The sequence below is a fragment of the Trichechus manatus genome, unplaced genomic scaffold, assembly GCF_000243295.1.
Source record: "Trichechus manatus latirostris isolate Lorelei unplaced genomic scaffold, TriManLat1.0 scaffold00141, whole genome shotgun sequence".
Classification (NCBI taxonomy): domain Eukaryota; kingdom Metazoa; phylum Chordata; class Mammalia; order Sirenia; family Trichechidae; genus Trichechus; species Trichechus manatus.
This window is the reverse complement of record NW_004444077.1, coordinates 3,055,023-3,075,055: the sequence shown is the minus strand read 5'-3', so window position 1 is coordinate 3,075,055 and position 20,033 is coordinate 3,055,023. Positions and strand designations below refer to the sequence as shown.

Here is a 20,033-nt window from a genome sequence, read left to right as displayed (position 1 = left end):
GCGAGGCCGGGCGAGCAGAGCGATGCGCCCCGCGGGGTGAGGCCCGACGATGAGGCCGCGGCCCGGCGCGCCCTGCCCCGGGAGCCGCGGGCGCGGGGTCGCACCCGCGCAAAGTTGGCGCGCGCCTGGGAGACGCTCGCACCCTGGGCCGAATTGCCCGTAAGTTTCTTTGGCATTTTCCTATCGTCAGTGAATCCGTCGGACTGGATCCCTCGTGGCCCTGTTGACGGATTCTGAACGCTAGGAGAGAGAAGCCCGCGCTTTTCTAAGGGACCTGCACTGGAACGGATGCTTCAGCGATTCTCCCGGAATGGTTGCGATTCTATTTTTTGTTTTCTGCTTTTCTTCTTCCTCCAGACAGTGAGTTTGTGGAAGCCACTCCCGCGTCCTACAGTCCAGAGGAGTTAGGTGAGTCTGCCCCTTTTTACCTTTTCTTCTCGGAATTCCGCTCAAGAACCCCGAGTATGGGGGGCGCAGGTAGCCCAGAGGCGCCGGAGGGGCTGAGAGAAAGGGTCTGGAGACCACTTCCCGGGGTCGCGTGCTCCCTTTGGGGTGCGAACTGGCCCTTCCTCGGTGCGTGTGCTTTGGGGTGGCGGGGAAAGTGTCAGGATGTGTCCTGAATGTGTGTGGCCGTGTCGATGGTGCGGCTCCGAGGAGCGCGGCACGGAGCAAACTTCCCGACCCGGGGCCTGTGGAAGCAGCGTGAACTCATCCTGCCTGGAAGAACGGGACGGGGGCTGCTTCTGCGTTGCCGAGCCTTGACAAGTCAAGGAGGACATGGTGTGGATAATTCTTAACATAAATTTAATGAAGTTGAGGGCCTAAAACGGCAGTCTGGAAATTAAACGACAGAACCTGGAAGCTGGGTCCCTGGCTTCTATTCCTCATTCAGCCTGTAGGTGTCTTGGACTAGGGCATTTCGGCCTCTTCCGCCTGTCGCTATGATGGGTGAACCGCGACACTCTTGTCAGACACAGACTTCCCTCTGTGAGGAGAAGGAAATTTGCGTTGTCAGGATCCCTCTAAGTATTCCTGACACCCAGTCTCTCCCGGTGGCTTAGTGGATGGGTTCTTTTTTTTTTCCCTCTCTCTCTGGGTTAGCCGCTAACAATCTGGGCTGTCAAGCCTGTCCATCCTTTTCGCTTATCACCAGCCTGAAAACCTTGCTTTCCTACCATGAAATGGAAGGATTTTTTTTTTTTCTAGTGTAAGTTGGCAGTAAAGGAGAAGAGAAATTGTCCACAGACAGCAGTTTAAAAAAATGTTTATCCACAGCGACACTCTCAGCCTTGGGCACCTTCTGTCTGGTCAGCCTCTTGTCGTGGGATGTGTGGTGTCTCATACCACTTTAAGTAGAATTCGGCTTCAGCAACGGTGACTTCCATTCATTTCTAGGAGCCAAGCACCCCAAAACAGGTCCAGACCAAGGCTGGCATTCTGGGTGGGGAAGAGTACTTTGCTCTATTCAGAAGATGCATTTCTGACAAGTTGTGAGGCAATTACATCTCTGTAAATGAAATCATAGATTAAATACATGAGTAAAATTTGTTTGCACACTATGGTGAATCCTTTTGTGAAATGAAAATGATATCTAAACCATAGCTTTGCATTAAGCGATTTTTTGAAAGGGCAGGTACTTGGTGATCTGCTCCACATGTGTATAATTGTATATTAATGACACAAACGTTGGCACTCTACAGTGTGACAGAAGCTATTTGGTCCTTTTAAATTATAGATCAGCATAAGCAACGGCAGAATGAGCACTGCTTTCTCTGAGACGCCCGACTATATTACTACTAAATCATTTGCATTCACAGAATGATTTATATACCAGAGAGGTCCAGATGTTTGGCCTCTTTCATTTCCATATGTCACTCTGGGATTAACAGACCAGATGATAATAGCCTTCTCTGCTGCCCAGCTGAGGCACTGATAAATAGCGGTGAGGGGAGCTTGAAATTAGCTGTAGAGAATAAGAAAACAACCTTTTTTTTCTCTCTCAGCTCATGTGTGGGTAAAGCCTACTATCTCATGAGGAGGTGAGAGTCTGATAGGAACCATGGGGTCCCCTCCTGAGCTCTGGGCTTAGAGGGTGATGGACAGTAGAACAAAAGTCTGTGAGCCAGAGACCAGGGTTCTAGTCCTCACTTTGCCCCAGCTTCCTTAGTAGATGTGTGAACTTTTCTGTGCCCCAGTTTCCTCACTTACGAAAAGCTGGGGTTGTGCCAGATGTCCTCTAAGGTGCCTTCCATTTCTGGCCTTCTGAGATTCTGTAAGGTGCCTTAAGACAAAAAAAAAAAAAGCCTATAGCCTATGGGTATTAAGTGTTTTTGCATTCATGTGTGGTGCTGTTTGGGTGCATCGTGTCTCCAAAGGGTTGTTCTCCCCCTGACAGAGCAGCTCTTTGAATGAGACTGCATTGTTTCCATGCTATTCAGGTCAAAGAGGGAACTGGCATGTCTCCCTTGGAAAGAGTTATGATAGTTTTTGGTGCTTTTCTTAGATGCACAGGAGGGAAAATGCTTCTTACAGCAGTTGATGAGCTTGTCAACTGCAGCAAGATGGCGGTCATTCTTTCTGGAGCACAGATGAGCACAGACTCACTCCTTGGCCAGAATATAAGGAACCTGGGAAAGAGCTAGAGGGAAGTCATAAAGACGTAGTTTGAATTTTATACTGCACTTACTGTATAACCTCAGGCAGGTGACCTAACTGCTCTGAACTTCAGTTATCTTGTCAAACCAGTTGCATGGATGTGTAAACGATGTATGTAAAGCCCTAGCATCACGTTATATGTGGAGAAATTTATAAAGTACTTGTTAGTATTACTTTTATTATTATTCATTTGAAAGACATTTATTTCCCAGGCATGAAGGATGAAATAGCTCTTATTAATTGTCCCACCTAGTAACCAAAACCATTTTTATTTCTAGAAATTTCTTTGTTACCTAGTCTCCGGAAACAAACACCTGGGGATGCTGATTGGGTCAATTGATTTATTTTGTGGATGTATCCCTGGGGCAGCATATGAAATGGTTTTTAATCTTAGGTCTTTGATGACAGTCCCACTACCTTCTTGCAGCAAGATTGATAGTCTGTTTCATTTCCTGAATTTTTATATCAGTCTCCAGTTGAACTCCAGCTGCTTCCTTGGGGAATTTGTGTTCAGTATTGCAGCAAAATCATGTAATGAAAATTTAGTCACCAAAAGGGGGGCTTTGGAAAAGGCAGTAGAAAAAGGATGATTGCTGTGTGGAAGGCTGCCATGATGGGGAGTAGAGAATTGTGCCCTCTGTCCTTGGTGGTGGTACCGTTTTCTAAGGAGGCAAAGCCCACAGCTCTTTGTAGCCTTTCTGTAGTCCCTTCCATAGGTAGAAGTGATGGCCTGAGGGGGTAAAGAAGAATGCATGGTAAGTGGGGATGAACCTAGATCTGACCATGTCTATCTGCCTCTGTCTAATAACCTTCATTGAGTCCCCACACCTAAAGGATAAACATTTGGTTTGGCATAGAAAGACCTACATGATCTGTATCACTCCTACCCCCTTTAACCTTCTAGTTATATTGAACTGTGGAGCAATCCTGTAGATGCACCTTTGTTCCTTTTGCCTGCGTGCCCTTCCTCCCCTTCCCTCTTCCTCCCCTGTCTAGTTCCTACGCATCCTTCAACACTTAGCCCGTGTGTCATGTCCTTCTTGTGCTTCTTAACCTTGGCTGCACATAAGAATCAGCAGAGCTTTTAAAAGTCCTGGGGTAGATCCTGTTGCTAGGTGCTGTTGTGTCAGTTTTGACTCAGACAATCCCATGTGACAGAGTAGAACTGCCCCATAGGGTTTTCTAGGCTGTAATCTGTCTTGGAAGAAGTATAGCCAGAACACTCCTTAGAAGTGAGGATGGCAAGCGAAACTTCGTCTCACATACTTTGAACATGTTATCAGGAAGCATCAGTCCCTGGAAAAGGACATCACTCTTGGTAAAGTAGAGGATCAGCAAAAGAGAGGAAGACCCTCAACGGGGAGGATTGACACAGTGGCTGCAACGGTGGGCTCAAACATAACGATTGTGAGGATGGTGCAGGACTGGGCAGTGTTTCGTTCTGTTGTACAAAGAGTCATTATGAGTCAGAACTGACTCGATGGCACCTAAGAACAATAGTCTTCATGAGAGCACATCACCAGGTCTTTCTCCTACGGAGCTGCTGGGTAGGTTTAAACCGCCAACCTTTTGGTTAGCAGCTGAGCTCTTAACCATTGCACCACCAGGGCTCCTTGAGGATAAGATGTAACCCAGACCAATTACATCAGAATCTCTAGGCTGTTCATCCAGGCATTGGGTTTTTTTTTTTTTTCTTTTTTTTTTTAAATCACATTTCAGGTTGTTCCAATGTACAGCTAAGTTCGCAGTCCACCGTACCAGACTGTGGGCACCTCATTCTTCTTTGTAAACTGAGCAGCCGGCACAGTGCCCGGTACTCGTAAATCCTCAGTAAATGCTTGCCGAACAAGTGAGTGAAGGAGTCTCCTCTGAGATGCTTTATCTTTCCATAGTTACGTATCTCTATGATTGGCCTCAGCCTTGTTGTAACAGTGCCTGGGGGACTAGAGCCTTTGACCCATGACCTATATCTCTCTTTTGTTCATTCTCTAGGCTTATCTGTTTTCCAGCTTTCTTGAAAACTGATGTTTTAAAACAGTTTTTAGTATAAAAGTAACACATGCTTATTCTAGAAAATTGGGACATTAGAAAGAATGGAGAAAAAATCCACTCCCACCATCCAAAAACAAACTGGTCCCTTGTTTTTAACGTTTCCTAATTTGTTGCCCTTTGAGGTTACTTGACCTCTGGCATGCCTCAGTGAGCTCAGTTGCTTCTCTCTTTGCTCAGACTCCATGAACTGCCCTCTGAGGGCCTGAAGAGGAGTGTCTCATGAGAGTAGCATTTTTGGAAGCCACCAGGGCTAACTCCCCTGGGGGCCAGTATGCCATGAGAAAACATTTTCTTGTGCTATTCTTGCCTTCCTTATTCAGGCAGGATGCATAGGCTTTATTAGAATAAATGATACCATTTGTGTAACTTCTTTAAAATAATAACTGTTTGCCAGTCCTGCCCCTTGTCCTTCTAAAATATGGGATGGGATTGCAGCCCCGGATAATAGTGTTTGTGCCTTTCACCCGTATGATCAGAGTATAGCAACTTGCAAGTATGGCAGGATAGGCTAACTGCTATAACGAACAGACCCAATCTCAGTGGCTTAACACAATAAAGGTTGTGTTTCTTCCTCATGCTACAGTTTAGTGTTGGGCTGTCAGAGAGCTCTGCTCCATATGGTCATTGAGAGCCCTAGGCTCTTTCCATCCCCTGGCTCCGCCATCTTCTAGAGCCTTAGAGTCCTTCACTAGATCCTTTGCATCTGTGTGACAGATGAGTGAATGAAGTGAGCAAGGAAAAGGTATGCTCACCCTTGATTTCCTCAGCCTGGGGGTGACCTACTCACTTCCCCTCATATTCCAAAGATGAGAACTAGTCCCATAGCCACACCTAGATGCAGGGAGGCTGGGAAATAGTCTAGAAACGTGTCCAGGAAGAAGAGGAGAGCGCTTGCATTGGTGATCACTAGCTGTTTCTACCAGTCACATTCCTGTTATTGCTCAAACCACAGTGACTGAGCCTCATCTTGGCCATGCAGGTGCTTAGGCTTTGTACTGTTTAGGATGCAAGTTTGGCTGCTATAACAAGGACCAGAATGACAGTAACTTAAACAAGATACATGTTAATTTCTCTTTCACTTAGGGCATAAAAAGTCTAGGGTTGGTATGGTGACTTCATGGTGCTCTGGTATCCTCAATATGTAGTTTTCATGCAGTGGTCTAAGGTGGCTGCTTCATATCCACCGTCACATCCACATTCCAGTTCATAGGAAAGAGAGAAGAAAAGTGAAAGGCACACTGTGAAAGCTGCACACATCACTTCACCCACATTCCATTGCTCAGGACTTTAGTCACATGGCCATACCTAGCTCCAAGAAGGCTGGGACATTTGGGTAGGGTTAGGGTGGGGTCTGTTACCAGAAGAATGGTTGGGATGGCTGCAGGGAGAAAGAGGTGCTGGTTAGCTAGTGATGTTTTTGACAAGTTGTAGAAAGCATGGCTAAGTGGTTAAGACTCAAGAGTCATACTGTATGGGTTTAAATTTTAGTTCCACCTCTTACTTGCTGTACTTAATCTGTATCTCTGTTCCCTAATCTGTAAAATCATGTGCTAGCTATTCTCTGATGCTCCTCCCAACCCACTCACCATCTTTGCCACTCTGCTCCATGCTTTGGAAGGCTGACCTTTTGGAACACATCATCCGGCTTCCAGTTGGGTTTGGTCAGTGAGAGGCACAGGCAGGATATGGGAGGGTAGGAAGAAAGAGCCGTCAGGGTACTTATTCCCTTCCCATCAGGTTGTGGGTTGACCTGGCTGTATTATTCTACAAAAGGCCACAGCTCCTGCAGAGTGATCATCTCCTAGAGCAACAGGCGTTGTTGCTACATCCTCTGGTAACCTTCGCTTCGCCTTTCCGCTTCAGCCTTAAGGATGTAGCAGATTCCCCCTGTTGCTAGCCCCAGAGTGCTTCATCTTCCCTCGCTGTTTTCCCTTAACCCTGCCCTTTTTAAGTAGTCCCTTCGTCAAACTCTGTTCAGGCACTCCTTTTGAGGGTGCCATCCATTTCCTAATAGGGCCCTGACTGATACAATGGAGATAATAGGACCATCCTCAGAGCATGGTGGTGAGGATTGAATGAGTTACATGAGGGATGCCCAAATGTAGTGTTGTTGTTGTTGTTGCTGTTGAGTCGGCTCCGACTCGTAGTGACCCAAGTATAACAGAACGAAATGTTGCCCAGTCCTGTGCCATCCTCACAATTGTTAACTATGCTTGAGCCCATTGTTACAGCCACTGTCAGTCCATCTTGTCAAGGGTCTTCCTCTTTTTTGCTGACCCTGTACTTTGCCAAGCATGATGTCCTTCTCCAGGGACTGATCTTTCCTGATAACATGTCCAAAATACATGAGACGAGGTCTCGTCATCTTCACTTCTAAGGAATGTTCTGGCTGTACTTCTTCCAAGATCGATTTGTTCATTCTTCTGGCAGTCCATGGTGTATTCAATTTTCTTCTCCGACACCATGATTCAAATGTGTCAATCTACTGTAAAATGTTACTGTGTCTACATGCCTTTACTCAAGTGCTCAGATAGCTTCAGACATGGTAAAAACCTTCTGAAAGACTTTAGTTTTGACCCTTAAGTTAAATAATATTGCCTCTCACCCCTTCCTCCTTCCTATCATTGCTCAGGAGTTGTGAGCAAATGTGCTCTGATTCTATCCTGCATCCAAAGTTTTCTCACTCCTATTTTTATGAGGATGAATAAGGAGAAAGGAGCTAGGATTGTTACTCACCTACTCAGTGCCACAGCCTTGAAAACCCTATGGAGCAGTTCTACTCTGCTGACATGAGAATCAACTTGACAGACACTAACAACAACAACTCTGTGTCAGGCACTTTAGAAGTATAAACAGTATACTCAGTTTACCAATTTGGGGCTTCTGTAATGTACCCATATTGGCAGCCCAAATTATAACAGCTTCTAAGGATTCACCCATATTACTAAGAAATCAAGTCTTTCTTTAACTTTGATACATCCAGTTACATGTCCAAGAGTTCTCAGGTTGAGCTTATTTGCATCTAAAGTGTCAGTTCTGGCTGCTGTAGCCCCTTGCCAGGAGAGTTGGAACTCAGATACACCCTGTTGAGGCCAGTGGACACCATGATAAATGTTCCACATCCTTTCTACTCCAGACATCGGTGGCCGTGCAATGCTGTCCGTTGCTGTTGCTGCCACTGCTCATGCCAGAACTTGGAGGCTTGGCATTTGCTTGCTGAGACCTGTGTAGACCACCTGCTCCTGCTTTCCTGTGTCTTACTCTCTGCTGTCACAAGGATGAGGACACTACTCCCCTGTGTGTCTTTCAGCTTCAGGCTGACTTTCAGCCAGGTCCTTCCAGCTACACATAAGCCCAGCCCCACCCTAGGGTCTTGAATCAGGCTAGCTCTGTGCCTTGGTCTGGGCCACCCCATCTTGGAAGCCTGACTCTCCTGCTGTACTCCTCCTCCCACCCCAACCTTTACTCCTACCAACATAGCTTCTAAAAGGGAGGGAGTTTTCATCCCAGTTTAACGTTTTCTCAGGATGATTGACAGTGGAAAATTCAATTCCCGTCACAGGAAACCTCACCCTACCACAGGGGTGTGGTCTGGCCTCTTGGCTTGAATGAAATAATCACAGTAGTTCAACGTTGCCATCCTTCCCTAAGTCTGGGTAACTCAGTCTTTTCTGTGATTGGTCTTGTTGGACACATTAGTGCATTTGATCCTTAGAACAACTGAGTGAAGCATATAGAATTATCTTCATTTTATGGAGGTGGAAACAGAAGCTTAGCCAGGTTAAATGATCTGCCCAACATCACGCAGCTAGTTAGAGGCAAAGCTTAGGTTCAGTATGTAATCTGACTCCAGGGCCAATCCCAGTTTTCTGGGGATGTGAAAGCCCAAGTTGCCTTCCCCTCAGAGAGATTCACTTGTGAGTTGAATAAAATAACATATGTAAAAGTGTCTAGGACAGAACTTGGCAGTATATTACCTGGCTATTCAGTACCTATTTGTTGAATAAGCAAATGAATGAATGGCAGGTGCTCCAAGCTATGTACATATATATTTTTGTTGTTTTCTTTAGACCACCAAATAGTGAGCAGTGTGCTCCAAAGGAATTTTTCATAATGGGATCTGAAGCAACAAGCAGAAAAACTCGTCCTTGCTTCCATTACCCATTTCCTTTCTTCCTGCTCTGTATTACTGCTTAGAGTCCCTGGGATATTCCTGATGGTGCTGATGATATTTCTAAAGGAAACTAAACCTTTGCAGCAGCATGATTTGGGACAGGGCAGTAGAAGCTTGGAGAGGAATATGAAAGCATAATTGAGGGTGGTTGGACCTAGACTTGGATGTAAAAAAATAATCCCACTCCCCAAATATTTGTTAGCTAGGTAATAATATGCATTGTCCAGGAGGTGAAGCTTTATTTTATTGCATTCTAGTTGGAAGAGAGAATGGAGTAGGAAGGAGGAAAATGACAGTAAATTCTGGGGAGCTAAGTGTCTACCCTGCTGAAAAAGAGCAGAGAAGGAGATATGGAATAATGGGATAAAATAGATACAGGTACACACAAGCTCACACACAGACACACACACACACGCACGCACGCACGCACGCACGCACGCACGCACGCACGCACACACACGAAAATGGAAAGGGCATTTTCCTTGCCAAAGAGATGTTTCTAGTAGAAATATTTTAGGGCTGTGCCCAGTCATTCCTGAATATTAAACACAAATGTGACTACTCAGAAACAGTGGTGTTTCATCGTTTGTTAAGCGCTATGAGGGTAAATATACGACCAGCTTGATCTGTTCAAGGATAATGTGATTATAGTTCCTCGGTCGTGTTCTCACTGGATTATCATTCTGGAATATGTCCTGTTTGGTTTTGTTCCTCTCATACCCCTCAAATCAGTTTTTCCCAGGGTGGACACTTAAACTGATTAGATACCACTTGCTCGAGTGCTCTGTCTGTTACCCCTTAACCTCCGCTTTCTTTCCCCTACCTTGATTTCTCATTCTGTTTCTGTCCCTGTCTCTCTCCGCCTCCTTCACTCCCCCATCTCTGCCTCTGTTTCCCTGTGTCAGTCTCCTCTCCCCTTCCTTTTCTTGTTTTCTCCTTCCTTTTTCTGTCTTAAGTTGGAATATGGACAGAAAAGGCAGTGCTTGCCTTCCTAGGGCCCTTTCCCAGAGAATGGAACAGGTCAAATCATAAAAGGGGATAAAAAAAGAATGCTTCTTGGCAAAATGGGAGAAACAGATGTTCAGGGATGATTTTGCTGTCTCTAGCTGCTTGCTGCCTGCTGAAATACACCTTTTATAGGATCGCTAGATAGCTGGATATGAGCATTCATCTTCATGGCACACATAAGTATATGGCATACATGTATATGTGTATGTATATATACATATATATTTGACGTTAAAATAACCACATGTGCCATGAAGATGAATTATATATATGTATAACTGCTTAATTCTCCTCTCCCTCTGACCTTTGTATGCCCAAATCCAGAGTTAGCAAGATTATTGACCACCTGGTAGCAAGATTTATTTTCAAGCTCTTCCCAGAGGGTTTTTTGTTTTTGTTTTAAGACTACTGGGAATAGTAGACACTGAGCTGCTTTCAAGTCGCTGTATAACAGTAAATATTTTATGGAAACTCTTCAGATTATTACAAAAACAGAGAAGGAGCCTGTGGGTATAGAACCTGGTCTAAACTGAACCCCACTGAAAGTAACGCAGGGGCTAAATGATTAAGGTCTGCTGCTGGAAACGGTAAACCTGCCAGGGCTCCTTTGTTCTTTTTCTAATTTGCTCAAAGGCACTATTTGGGCTATGGTGGCTCTGGCTTTGTGCTTTTGCAGCTGGTTTCGTTTTTCCTTTTCTCTTCTGGCATTGTCACCAGATAAAACAGAATAGAGTTCAGAGAAGGAAGCCATACTTGAGAGTGATGAGGGAAGAGGGGGGAGGCAGGAAAGAGGGACGCAGCAGGAAATGAGGTAACATTTATTAAATGCTGGCGGTTTGTCGTAAGTGCTTTTGATTTACTAACTCATTCGACCCTCCTGTGGGAGTCCCTGGTGGTATAAACGGTTAAGCGCTGGACTACTAGCCGGAAGGATGATGATTCAAAACCACCCAGAGGCATCTTAGAAGACAGGCCTGGTGATCCGCTTGAAAACCCTGCGGAGCAGTTCTACTCTGCACACATGGGCTCACCATGAGTTGAAATCAACTCATTGGCAATTAACAAAAATAAAGAACAACTGTTTCCAGGTTACAGCACACTCCTGTGAGATGGGAGGGTAACCACAGGAGGTGGAGGCATCAGGTGGACACATCAGGTTAACCAACACAAGGTCCAACAGGTACACAGAACTGCCTGTCATTCTGTTTAGTCTGTAGCAAATGTTCAGTCTGGAATCTCCCTTTTGAGTATGAAAAAAAAAAAAAAAAAAGGTTGTATACAACTTTTAGAGCCAAACAGGAAATATTTTTAAAAGGAGGAGGAAATCTAAGCTCTCTGGCTGGTCAACCACATAGGCAGCAATAAGCAGTATCCAAAAAAGAATTTCTGTGTGTCTGGCCTCAAGGCAATAATTAAAACTCTTCTAGAATGATCACATTTGGAAAGAAAAGGGATGAAATATTAATAACGATCGGTGACGTGCTGTGTGTTAAGTAAACACCGTGCTAAGAGCTTTACATGCCGTTAACTCATGAATTTCTCACAATGCTTTGAGGTGGATACTATTGTAATCCCCACTTAATCAAAAGAGGGTGAACTGAGTTTTAGAAAAGTTAAGTCATCCACCCAAAATCATATAGCTAATAAGTGGCGGAAGCAGATCCAATCCCACCATCGACTGACTCCTAAGCCTGGCTTTTAAATACTCAGTTGCTTCCCAAGGGACGATATTGCCTGTGGTGGTTTAGGAAGAGAGAATGTATGTAACATGCCTAACATAGTGATTGGCACAAAGTAGGGGCTTAATAAATCTTACTGCCTCTCATAAGGAAAAGAAAAACTTAGAAACAAGCTCAGGTCCCTAACAGCCTGTGGGAGCCTATGAAAACTGTCTAGATCCATCACTAACCATGCTGGTGTCAGGCTTTGTAATAGTACCCAGAGGTGTAGAGTGAGGATGGGAGCAGCTCTCTCTTGCACAGGCCAGCTGGGAGGAGGAACTCTTTGGTTGGGAGATAACATAACGTAATGGTTAGAACAAGAGCTCTGCACAGAAAAACAGGCTTGAATCCTGACTCTCCCTAGCCTTGTGATCTTGGGTAATTCACATAACTTTGTCTAGCCTCTTCTCCTCATCTATAAAACATGGGTCATAATACCTATCTTGCAGGGTGTTATGTACTGATGGAATGAGATAATGTTTACAATTTTCTGGCCTGGAGGATACACTCCATACATGCTGGTTCAAAACAGAAATTTTTTTAAAAATTTTATTGTGTTTTAGGTGAAAATTTACAGTGCAAATTAGTTTCTCATTCAAAAATTTATGCACAAATTGTTTTGTGACATTGGTTGCAATCCGCCAGCAATGTGTCAGCACTCTTCCCCTTTCCCTTTCCACCCCAGGTTCCCTGTGTCCATTCATCCAGTTTTCCTGTCTCTTCCTGCCTTCTGGTCTTTGCTTTTGGGCAGGTGTTGCCCATTTGGTCTCGTATACTTGATTGAACTAAGAAGCTCGTTCCTCACATGTGTTATTGTTTTATAGGCCTGTCTGATCATTGGCTGAAAGGTGGACTTCTGGAGTGGCTTCAGTTCTGAGTTAGCAGGGAGCCCAGGAGCCATAGTCTCAGAGGTTCCTCCAGTCTGTGTCAGACCAGTAAGTCTGGTCTTTTTTTGTGAATTTGAATTTTGTTCCACATTTTTCTCCTGCTCTCTCTGGGACCCAAAATTGGGTTTTGATCATTCTGCTCTTACAATATCACTTGCCTGTTCCCTCATTTAGGTTGTGGCATTCTGAGTGCATAGAAGTGTGGGTCCTCTGGTGTCATTAACCAGTGATTCTCGAAGTATGGTGCCTGGACCAGCAACATCAACACCATCTGGTTGGAAATGCAAGTTCATGGGCCCCACCCAGACTTATTGAATCAGAAACTCTGGGGTGGGGCCCAGTAATTTGTGTTTTAACATGCTCTTCAAGTGATTCTCATGCAGCTAAAGTTTAAGAACCACTATCCTAATGGAGCTGAGGATCAGGGGCCAGGAGCAAGAGAGAACTGATTTGGTTTTTTTTTTTTATCCCTTAAGGGCAGAAAGAGGGTTGGTTGGTTGCTTAAACCCTATCTGCTTCCAGAAAGGACTTGAGGCAGGTTAAAATAATTTTTAAAAGGAAAGAAAGACTAGTTATAACCCTGATGACATGTGCCTGAGTACAAGTCCTCTAGTCTTTGGGAGCTTACCCTTCCTTTCCTTTAGATTTAAATGGTATGGCTATGGTGAGAAATCTGTGTGCCCCTCTTCTCCCCTCTCAGTATCTCTGAAGATTTCTCTGGGGCCTACCAAGTTTCACATTGAGATATATAGAAAATAGTTAGAGCTGTAGCTATATTTAAGGAGCCCTGGTGGTGCAGTGGTTATAGCACTCGGCTGTTAACAGAAAGGTTGGTGGTTTGAACCCCACCAGCTGCTCTGCAAGAGAGAAGACCTGGTGATCTATTCCTGTAAAGATTAAAACCTGTTGCCCTCGAGTCTATTCTGACTCATAGCGATCCTACAGGACAGAGTAGAACAGCCCCATAGAGTTTCTAAGGCTGTAATCTTTATGGAAGCAGACTGCCTTGTCTTTCTCCCGAGGAGCGGCTGGTGGGTTCCAACTACCGATCTTTCGATTAGCATCAGAACGTTTAACCACTACGCCCCCAGGGCTCCTTCCTGTAAAGATTACAGCCTAGGAAACCCTATGGGGCAGTTCTGCTCTGTCTTATAGGGTCACTAGGAGTTGGAGTCAATTCTACAGCAGCGGTTATAGCTATATTTGCGAATTATGTGCTTAGGGTTTGCAACCAAATACACAGACTGTGGCATTTACTTTCAGGTTGTTTCCATTTAATCCTTTTATTATCATTTATCCCAAGTTGGTAATTTTCTGATGTTCCTTTTCTCCCATTTCATTTGGAATCCATATTGCATATACCTTATATCATAAAGGTTGAATAAACAGGAACAATTGCCAGGCCACTGGGTAAAGGAGACTGGTAACATTCCTAAGGAACTCTTCCTGGGCCACCGCTGGCCCCTCTGTGCAGGATACCTGCCTATGCTGTACTCCTTTTGCTTCCTTTAAGCTCCAGAAACTCATCAAGCTTTCTCCTGCTTCAAAGCCTTTGCTCATGCTGTTTGCTCTGTAAGAATGCTCTTCCCCCTTTGTCACATGACAAAACTTTCTCAAAGGAGACTTGTGGCACAGTGGTTAAGCACTCGCCTGCTAACCGAAAGGTCAGCGGTTCAAACCCACTAGTGGCTCTGTGGAAGAAAAGACTTGGCTATCTGCTCCTGTAAAGATTACAGCCTAGAAAACCCTATGGGGCTGTTCTCCTCTGTCCTATAGGATCGCTATGAGTCGGAATTGACTCGATGGTACCTAACAACAACAACAGCAAACCTTCTCATCCATCAGATTTCTATTTAAATATCTCCTCCTCAGAAAAGCCTTCCCGATCACTCCATCTAAGTAGCCATCTAATTAAAGAAAACCAGTTGCTGTGGAGTTGACTCCGACTTATGGCGACCTCATGTGTGTCAGAGTAGAACTATCCTCCATAGGTTTTTCAAAGGCTGGTTTTTTTGGAAGGCTTTTCTTCCGTGGTGCCTCTGGGTGGACTCGAACCACCAACCTTTCAGTTAGAGGCTAGGTATATTAACCTTTTTCAGTACCCCAGGACTTCTCCCTAATTAGTCTCTGTTATTGCACCCTAAAGGGAGCCTTGGTGGCCAGTGGTTAAGCACTTGGCTGCTAACCAAAAGGTTGGTGGTTCGGGCCCACAAGCCCCTCTGAGGAAGAGAGATGTAGCAATCTGCTTCCATAAAGATTACAGCCTTGAGGAGAAATGTGGGGTGCAGAACTCAAATTCATATAAAAAGACCAGACTTAGTGGTCTGGCTGAGACTAGAGGAACCCCAGAAGACATGGTTCCTGGACTCTCCATTAACCCAGAACTAAAACCATCCCCGAAGCCAACTCTTCTGACAAAGATTAGACTGGACTATAAAACATAAAATAATACTCCTGAAGAGTGTGCTTCTTAGTTCGAAGAGTGTGCTTCTCGGTTCAGGTAGATACACGAGACTAAACGGGCAGCTCCTGTCCAGAGGTGAGATGAGAAGACAGAAAGGGATAGGAGCTGGTTGAATGGACATGGGAAATCTGGGATGGAAAGGAGGAGTGTGCTGTCACATTATAGGAATAGCAGCTAGGGTCACATAACAATATGTGTATAAATTTTTGTATGAGAAACTAACTTGAGCTGTAAACTTTCACCTAAAGCACACACACAAAAAAGCTTACAGCCTTGGAATACCTTATGGGGCAGTTCTGTTTTGTCTTATTAGCATCACTGTGAGTCAGAATTGACTCAATGGCAACAGGTTTGGTTTGGTTTATTGCACCCTCCTCTTATGCTTCATCACAGCCCAATTTGTAATTACAGATTAATCTACGTAAGTTTTGATAAGACAGGGTCCATACCAGCAGAGTACCTGGCTTATTATTCAGTGTAACGAGTAGTATTTTTTGAATGAATGATAAAATGAATGAAAGAATGAATGAGTAAACCATTGCAGCCCTCACATAGCTGTGCCTTCTTCTAAACTCTATTGCTTTGAGTTAATCCCTCTATTTAGAACTTTTTTTTTTCCTAGTTATTTTCTAATTCTATCCTGTCTACCTCAGATTTTTCTAAATACTTTTTTTCTGCTTAGCATGATACTGGTTCTGTTGCTGACAGACAATAAATACTTTCTGTTTGATGAATAAATAACTTACAGAATATTTAAAATGTGAATTTTAACCCCTCCTCAACTTTGAGTTTATGCTGTAAAATGGTTTTTCCTCCTGAATAGAACCATCCAGAGCAGCTGGAGCCATTAAGAATGGTAAGGGTTTGCCCATTTCTTCTCTATCTTTGGCATTTAAAGTACAAGACTATAGTGCATATTCTGGAAAGAGAAAAATTAGAACTGCTGTACAGATCATGGAAGGGCCATTCCTCCCACTGTTCTATCTATAAACTGGAAGGATATGTTTTCAGAATAAAACACCCAGACACCCTTTTCAGAATTGCTGTTACGAGGGATCTTCGGTGTGAACGTTCTTATCGCCAGTTATCTCGTTATTGTGACAATCCTTGTTTATCATAGTGGCTTTATGTTGCTGCTATTCTAGAAACTCAGTATAATTCTGGTTTTAGAAACAAAAACGTGTCTGTATCATCACTGGAAATAAGAGAGGAACGTGATTAGGTTTTTGTTCAAGGAAGTAGGGAAAGGAAGGAATGACCATACCATGATATATTGCAGGGTGAACAATATTGAGGCTGCCTCCTATTAATTTGCAATTGGAATCATCCAACCACTCGATGGACTGATCCATGTGTTTAGAAGTTTGGGAGCCTCTTGTTATAAGCAAAATCAATTATTCAGATAACTCAGTGGTTCTTAACCAGGGGCAGTTTTGCCCTGTAGGAGACATTTGGTAATGCCTGGAGACATATTTGGTTGTCACCTGTGGGCGAGGGTGTTACTGGCACCTAGTGGGTAGAGCCTAGGGATGCTGCTAAACATCCTGTAACACACAGCAAAGATTTATTCTAGCCCAAAATGTCAATAGTGCCATGGTTGAGAAATTCTGAAATAACTAATCAGCCAAAAAGTAGTATGAGCTTTCAGTACTCTGAAGGTTTCTGTGATGATAGTAGCAAATAATAACTATACTAGTTATCAGTTGTTGATACCTACTACATGCTAACACTTTATAGTCACAGCTACTCAGTGTTTCAGTTGGGATCTGACTCCAAGTTTGTTTGGGGCCATTGTCTTTGTCCTTCTTCCTTACCTACTTACTGTAGGTGCCTTTTCCTTGGACATGATCACATCTACACTCTGTTTCTTGTGTTTTATGCAGATCATATTATGTGTTCAGTGCATATTAAGGTAAAATGCTTGCAAGAGAAAGCAATGAGGCGAGCAAAGACTGGTGTGTCACCATGGGTGTGAAGCTAAAACATCCAGACAAACAGGCCTTTGATCCATAACTTAATAATTGAGCCAGACTAGCTATGCAGGGTGGTGGCAGAGAGTCTGGCCCTTGGTTGGCAGATTTTTTCATAATCAACACAGGAGTCTTTGGGTAAGCTTCAAATGGAGCAGATTTTCGACATGACCTATTTCGTTATGTGATATTTAATTCCCCGTAGGAGCAGTTTCCTCATCTCTGGGGCACTTGATATTTCTAGAACTGCAGAGGTATCTCACCTTGTCTGTCTTCCCACTTATGTCCACACCTTCCTCTTCTTTGGTTTTTCACTCTTCTACTCTTAGTCTGCCTCATCCCTTGGCCCTTCTTCTTCTCACTTACCAATATACATGCATTCTGTTTTAGGCACTCCCAGTGTTCTCTGAATTATACTCCTGTCAACAGTTTGCAAGATGGGCGCAGGGCATGTGTCAGAATCTCCAGGGAAGGCATGTGCTGTGTGAAAATCTTATTAGATAGCATGATTTTATATTTGGAAACAAGCAGGAAAAAAAATCAACTATTGTCTTTGTAATACAGAGTACTAAAAGCAAAGTTTAGAAAAATCTTCTTGCCTAGTAATAATATAGGGTTTATCAGTCTGGGGCTGGTGTGACCTTTTTGTATTTATGAAAAGGAAAGGAGGTTAAAAGAAAAAGCATTGAAAAATATGGCACTATTTGCTTTCCTGTTTCCATGTCTTTACTAGTAATATCCTTCTTCTCTCAGCACTTGGGTTCCTTGGAACCTTCCCTTTTCCCTCGTATAGAATCAGCCACTGCGCTGTACTCCCATAATGTTTTCTTTTTAAACCTCTAACAGTCAGCCATCATCCATTACCTTATCATATTAAGCTCTGATACAGTAAATGCTTCTGGAAGACAATTGCAGGAGCACTATGACTACGATGAGCCACTTGGCTAATTGGAGACCTAGCTCAATGGCTCACAAACTTCAGTGTGCTGGGAATGACTTACAGCAGATTTCAAGACTTCATCCATAGAGATTCTCAATTTGGAAATGAGGACATTAGGAATTTAAATTTTTCGGTTCATTGGTTCATACGTCACACTTTGGGAAGCCCTGCAGGGCTTGGGCTTTAAAATTACCCTTACCTGTTCTAGAAACCCTGGTGATGTAGTGGTTAAGAGCTATGGCTGCTAACCAAAAGCTTGGCAGTTCGAATCCACCAGGCGCTGCTTGGAAACTGTATGGGGCAGTTCTGCTCTGTCCTATAGGGTCACTATGAATTGGAATCAGCCTGATGGCAACGGGTTTACATGTTCCAGAAGCGAAACAAGAATTTTGATCAAGGCAGCCTGGGTGCACTCAGTGATTAGTTTTTTTATTCAGTAATCATTAATTGAGAGCCTCTAATTGGAGCCCTGGTGGCTCATTGGTTAAGCATTTGGCTGCTAACTGGAAGGTTTGTGGTTCGAACCCACCAACCTACCGGCGGCTCCATGAGAGAAAAGACCTGGTGATCTGTTCCCATAAAGATTACAGTGTAGGAAACCCTACAGTGTGGTCCTGTTTTGAAAGAAGTACAGCCAGAATGCTTCGTAGAAGCGAGAATGGTGAGACTTTGTCTAACTTTGGACATGTTATCAGGAAGGACCAGTCCCTGAAGAAGAACATCATGTTTAGTAAGATAGAGGGTCAACAAAAAAGACGAAGACCCTCAACGAGATAGATTGACACAGTGGCTGCAACAATGGGCTCAAACATAGCAACGATTGTGAGGATGGCACAGGATTAAGCGGTGTTTCCTTCTGTTATACTTGGGGTCACTATGAGTTGGAACCGACTCAAGACACCTAACAACAACAACAGTAGGAAACCATATGGGACAGTTCTACTCTGTCACATTGGGTAGCTAGGAGTTGAAATTGACTCGACAGCACCGAACAACAACAATTGGATTGTGACCACCCTAGGTGAGGCTACACATGAAGTAGCTGTCCATTTGTGGTCATGCCCATCTACTCTCCATTTGCCATTTTGCCTTTTCCTTCTAAGCAAGCTCTGGCCCATTCTTAGGGCCCATCCCAGTCAAAGTATTAGCTGATAAGGACTTTAAGTATATGTTTATCTGAACGCTGAAGAGTGGGAGAGGAAGGAGATTTGCATTTTAATAGGGAATTTTCAAATCACTGGAGGAGAAGGGAAGGGTTTCTAATGTTTGGGTTACTGAATTCCTACTATGTGCCTACACTTAACATATAATACCTCATTTAGTCCTCACAATAACTGTATCAGGTAACTATTATTCCCATTTTACAGAGGAGGAAGCTGAGGTGCATGTCAAGTTACTTTCCATAGCTGGTGATAGATGGCACTAGGACTAGAACTCAGGGTATACTCTAAAGGCCATGCTCATTATCCTCTACCTGGATTTCTCTGTCACCCACTCTTCTTCTGGTCTTGTCTGGGACATCCTGGTACCTGCCATGTTTGGAGTTAAAGAAACAGTTCTCTGGGCTGCCCCTAAGAGTGCTGATATCAGCCTTTTTACTTTTCTGGGAGTGAGTAGATGACAACTTGGGTCATTTCAGAAAGGATGCTGAATGTGTATAGAGTATATAGATCCAAAGGAAACATAGATGCTGACAGATTCACTAGCTTGCAGCTAGTAAGGCTGCATTAATTTTATGTTGTAAACATACCTTGTTTCTATTTGGTCCCAACTATACTTCAGAATCTCCAACTAAATATACTGCAAGTGTTATTGACAGCCTCTTGCTAGGTAAATCCAAAGCCTTTTTCTCAGACTTTAGTTCTTGAACAATAGATTTAGGTAGATCAGATGTAGAAAATTATAAATCTTCTATGTTTGTTGTTGTTGTTGTGTGCCATCAAGTTGATTCTGACTCATAGCGACCCTATAGGACAGAGTAGAACTTCCCCATAGGGTTTCCAAGGAGCAGCTGGTGGATTTGAACTGCCGACCTTTTGGAGCCCTGGTGGCGCAGTGGTTAAGAACTTGGCTGCTAACCAGAGGTTGGCAGTTCAAATCCACCAGCTGCTCCTTGGAACCCCTGTGGGGGCAGTTCTGCTCTGTCTTTTAGTGTCACTATG

At 43.9% G+C, this 20,033-nt stretch overlaps 1 protein-coding gene across 1 annotated transcript in view; it reads left to right on the top strand.

Annotated features, from left to right (window-relative positions):
- The first annotated feature begins 310 nt into the window (after positions 1-310).
- The window catches only part of AMOTL1 (angiomotin like 1), a 127,581-nt gene continuing 107,858 nt past the window's right edge, over positions 311-20,033 (top strand). Inside the window, exon 1 of the mRNA XM_023739832.1 lies at positions 311-408. The gene's annotated coding sequence lies outside the window, so the exon portion shown is untranslated. The remainder of the gene's footprint in view (positions 409-20,033) is intronic.